This window comes from Uranotaenia lowii, chromosome 3 (genome assembly GCF_029784155.1).
Source record: "Uranotaenia lowii strain MFRU-FL chromosome 3, ASM2978415v1, whole genome shotgun sequence".
Lineage (NCBI taxonomy): Eukaryota > Metazoa > Arthropoda > Insecta > Diptera > Culicidae > Uranotaenia > Uranotaenia lowii.
Genome location: NC_073693.1, coordinates 346,324,232 through 346,329,626, shown reverse-complemented (window position 1 = coordinate 346,329,626; position 5,395 = coordinate 346,324,232). Strand labels below are relative to the sequence as shown.

Here is a 5,395-nt window from a genome sequence, read left to right as displayed (position 1 = left end):
TTAAGCTAAAATTGTTGTAGAGTAAATTTTAAGAAGATATTTATCTGAACTCTTATCAGGGCATGCGCACTGCGCAGTCCTATGGGAGCCATCAGTGATCGTCCCCGCGCCTAAGCGATGAAAAACCGTTACAAAGTACATGAAAACGCTCGAATCTCTATTATTCTCAGGACTACAGGAGAGTATGACAAATGAACAACGGATTTAACATTTAAAAAAACCATCTGTCGTGACCACGCCTTGCTCGAACATCCATTCTAAACACTCAACTATTTATGTCTTTAATTCAAAACACTCGAACTTATTGTTTCTTCGGAACCTTTTTGACAACTAAACAAAATAATTACAAAAAAAAAGACGATGCTTTTTTCCAATTGAAAAACACGATTTCAAAAAGGAGGTCCGTACGCCTCAACATTAGTTTTCAGAATTCTCGTTATTTCTCTCACACACTCAAACCAGCTCTACCGGCTAACTTAACGTATATACCGTTCTATTTATGTGCGCAACAAGGATGCAATCCTTTTACCATATCCGTCGAACGTATCCGTCTTTTGCTCACTTCATTCAGCCTGTTATACGACAGTATATTTCAAAATACGATTATTTTTCTTTAACTCCACACGTCAATACTAAGTCTGTTCAATGAACTCTTGTCGAAACAAGTAGAAATGGATTGACAGTTGATAACTTGTCTCTTTCCAATTAACTTCGACCGATTGCTATCAGGTCGAAACGAATCCTTCTGCCGAGCTGGATCGGTTTCAACTAGTTTCAACTTGCTCCATTGAACAATGACCTGACTAGTTTCGACCAAAACATTGGCTCGTTGAACATCTACAAGTTGACAGAAACCAGTTGAAACCGTTTTTTACCAACCATTGAACGAAGCTGTTATGTTTATGAAATTTTATATTCTCTTACATTATTTTATATTTCTCTTACAAGGGGCGGTCGTTTAGCCTATTGGCTAGCATGTCCGGTTTGTAATCAGACGATCGGGGATCGAATCCCACCGCCTCCAATTTAGGTTAAGAAAATTTTGTAAGTCCATGGACGTTAAAATGAAACATACACACACAAAATGTTAAAAGACGAAGAAACAAAAATAGAATTGTAAGCTCTACGGAGTTATAAAAGAATTCAAAATATCTCTACGGAGTATAAACGATTGTAATTTCTACGGAGTACAAACAGAAACGTTGGTCATATAGTCTCTGTAATTGGACCATCATAGGAGCTATAAGTCGATAAGGCAGTTCCGAGTCATGCTAAAAATAGCATCGGCTAATAGAATCAGAAGAAGAAAAAGTCTCTTACAAATTTTGCTTATTTTAGTAAGTTTTCATTTATTTTGCGCCTGCCTTTTGCCATTCCTTTTGGGAAACATTCCTCGGAATGCCGAAAATATTATAAGGAAAGTGTTATATATTACAGGTAAATAGAAGTTTATGTAGAGAATAAATATAAATTTCGCTTGGCTACACCTCAAGCTTTTAAGTTTTAGATAGTTAGACATCAATCAAAAGTAATTTTATGCACAGTACTACACTGCCGGCCAAAAGTTTGGGATCACCCACTAAAAACATGCAAATTTTGATCGTTCATATCTCAGCCGTCTTAGGACATATTGAAAATCTTCTGATCTCATTTGAAAGATAATGAGCAATAGTTATCTCGGAGGTATTTTGCTCAAATATAATGTTTTAGTTTTGAACTTAAAACTTAACCTAAAGTTATAACATTTTCAAAAAATCGCACTCAATATTCAAAGCCGATCATCTCGGGATAGGGTGGACCAAATCTCAAAATTTGAGTGGCATTAGAATCCCTATTCTTTACTTCTCAAAACACAATCAAAAAATTTTGTGAAAAAATTCAAAAACGTATTTTTAATTAATAAAATAGACACTTGAGTTATCGTCCAAAAGTTTGGGATCACCCCTTTGTATGGTGAGTTTGGGATCATTCTTATAAAAACATGCAAATTTATTTTATTCATATCTTTCTCATCTCACATCGTATTGCAGATCTGAAGGGTTCATTTGGAAGCTAAGGAATTGTTGTTTTTTAATAAATTCATTCAAAAATAATATTTTGAAGTAATAAACATAAAAAAAATCACCCGAAATTAACTGTTTTTTTGAAAGTTCCCAGATTTTTTTTATAGTTCTCACCTTAAAATATAATTTTTGAATGAATTTATTAAAAACCAACAATTCCTAAGCTTCCAAATGAACCCTTCAGATCTGCAATGCGATGTGAGATAAGAAAGATATGAATAAAATAAATTTGCATGTTTTTATAAGAATGATCCCAAACTCACCATACAAAGAGGTGATCCCAAACTTTTGGACGATTACTCAAGTGTCTATTTTATGAAATACATTCTTGAATTTTTTTCACATATTTTTTTGATTGTGTTTTGAGAAGTAAAGAACAGGAATTCTAATGCCACTCAAATTTTGAGATTTGGTCCACCCTATCCCGAGATGATCGGCTTTGAATATTGAGTGCGATTTTTTGAAAATGTTATAACTTTAGGTTAAGTTTTTAGTTCAAAACTAAAACATTATATTTGGGCCAAATACCTCCGAGATAACTATTGCTCATTATCTTTCAAATGAGATCAGAAGATTTTCAATATGTCCTAAGACTTCTGAGATATGAACGATCAAAATTAGCATGTTTTTTAGTGGGTGATCCCAAACTTTTGGCCGGCAGTGTATATAGTTCAAAAAAAGTTACTTACATGCTTATTCACTGAAATACTGCATAAACATAGTCATCGCCGAAACGACTTGATTGATCAATTTATCCCGATTTCGGAAAACTCTTGAGGAAGCTGGTTGCATGGTTTCAATATCGGCTGCAAGCAGCAGGAACGTTCTCATTAACCTTACTAGTATGCGATTTTCGAGTTTGATCCGTGTTGTGCAGCATTTCCACCTTCTTTTGATCATCAACTTTTCTGGTGTATTGCACCCCATTTTTTGCTCCTGTCGACAACTTTTCCTCCGGTTTTAGCAATGATGTGGTAATATTCGGCAGAGAATGTATGGTCCGTTTGGCATTTCTTCTGTTGGACTAGCAGAACTTTATCTCCGACTTAAGGACAGGATTCTTCAGTGTGGTGGATATAGGTTGGGAAATATAATATTTAAAAAATTGTTCGGATTCCTTGTATGAACTTATTATTCTTGAAAATGAAATTAATAATAAATAATTTAATGTTCTGGCATCACGGAAATTACGTTAACAATGAAATGGGGTTAATGGCCCATTCATCAGATACAGCACGAAACAATGAGTTGTGTTAATGTGATTCGTGTAGTTCTGAGAGTGTGTGAGTGAAAAAGTATGTGAGTGAATGAAAATTTTAGAAAATCGTAATTACTTTCTCGGTCACCTCCTCTTATCGTATCTGCGTATGATTTGCTAGCTGACTTGAACTTAGCATCACAATCTCTTACCTTTTCTCTATTCAGAGACTTATGGTTGGCTTTGTCCCAAAGAGAAGGAAAAGTTTCATGGAACTTCCAACCCACGAGAAGTTCAAAAGGAGTTACGTTCAGCTTGCATGAGGAACTAAAGAAATGTGATTAAGCACGTTTTTGTGAAGTGCAAATCTCAAGTTCAGACCGTCGATCTTGGAAGCAGCTACACGGTAACCACAGTTACCTAATTCTGTATAAAAAACTATACAGTTTCAAGAAAAGTGTCTCCACTTAGTTTTATGTTTGGGCACTTTACGCAGAGCGTGAGCAAAAAGCTTTAATACATTTTGAGCTTCCATCCCGTTAGTCAATTCTGTATATTTTGAAGGGATGCCAGCATTCAAATAATTTGTTTCCACATAAATATGTTTTTGAAATTTCTTCAAGATACAATAAGAAGTAATTTATGCATAATAATTCTTTATTTCTAAATAACAGAATAACAAATTTACAATAAATATGTAGAATATCATAAAACCTAAAACACTTGGGCAATCATTGACGGATTGTCATTGTTCATCCGGTTCCGTCGGAACCAATCCTCATGCAATTAGCTTCCGGATCCATCATCAAGCCCGATAGACTCGTGGCGTAAACTGGATAAAAATCTGTTCTTGGATGTTCATCGGTATTGGAATATAGGAGAAGCGCATTTCCTCATCGGTATCTGAAAAAAAAAGTTTAGACTGAATTAATTGTGAATATGGGAAAAAGAAATTTATACAATAAATTCTGAAATTTAAATTGAAACAAGTCACATCAAAACACATCGAAATTCGACATTCAATGTTAAAAAATACAGTTCTGATTGCGGTTAACATCCTTAAAAAAAATTTCAACTTGAATATTTTAAAATTTTAATTTAATTCAGATTTAAGTTCAGAGGTTGAAAACCCCGTACAAAAAAAGTGCTACATATGTTTCCAATAAACGTTTCAAACTTGAGTAATTCAATACTATAATAAAATTGTTGGGGAAATTTTTGATCCCACTTTGCAAGTGCTTAGAAATTATTCTACGAGATGGTTTTAGAAAACAAATAAAATAAACTAACAAATTTGATACCTTTTCAATTTTTCAATTACGGTCAGCACCGAATCAAACTGGTTGATTTGTACGAAGATCGAAAAAACCGTTCCGGATGAATCAACTTCCGCTTCGTATGGCGAACCCGTTGTCCGGAAACGACCGTACCATGATACTTTATTTTACGCTGCGATGTTGATATGCAAACACTGTCCGTCGAACTCCTAACACAGAGAACTCTAGATAAGATTATAGAAGAAAAAAATAGTTTGAGAATTTTTTCACCGGAGGAAATGCAACGGAAGAAGCTCGGATTTTTCACTTGTATTTACCTGATTCTTATACCGATTTTCGAAGTAAATTAACCGGAACTCAAAATAACAACATTAAGCAAAAGGCCAATCGAATCATGATCACCTTAAAATGCCAATTTGAAACGTTAACTTCTACCACTCTTCTACTGCGATTAACTTTCGCCACCATTGAAAAGCTTTTACAAATTGTTTTGGATGGTTTTGGCATCCCTTTTTAATACGATTCCAACAACAACAACTTTTTATTCAGAATTGCCTAAACGATGGTAATTTTTTAGTTACTTCTGTATTTGGGCTACCCAAATTTGAGTTTGAGTTATACATATTATGAGCATCAGACGATTAGTTATATCGAAGGTGTTATTACAACACATTTTATAAGTAACTGAGTTTTTCCGTGTAAGGCTTTTATGATGCCTTGGTTTCGGTGTTCTACACAGTAAACGAAAATTACCGAGTTCGGTAATTTTTTTACCGAAATCCTAACATGTGTAAATCGTTAAACTGTTCGGTATTTTTTTCGGTAAAAAATAAACGAACATCGGTAAATGAAGAATC

The 5,395-nt window shown here is 34.3% G+C and overlaps 1 long non-coding RNA gene across 1 annotated transcript; it reads right to left on the bottom strand.

Moving 5' to 3' along the window:
- Nucleotides 1-4,109: 4,109 nt before the first annotated feature.
- Nucleotides 4,110-4,992, bottom strand: LOC129757063 (uncharacterized). Its single transcript, XR_008739603.1, has 3 exons — nt 4,856-4,992; nt 4,563-4,762; nt 4,110-4,164 (listed from the first exon to the last, which is right to left on the bottom strand). It is a non-coding gene; the product is annotated as an uncharacterized LOC129757063 (long non-coding RNA).
- Between the last annotated feature and the right edge of the window lie 403 nt (nt 4,993-5,395).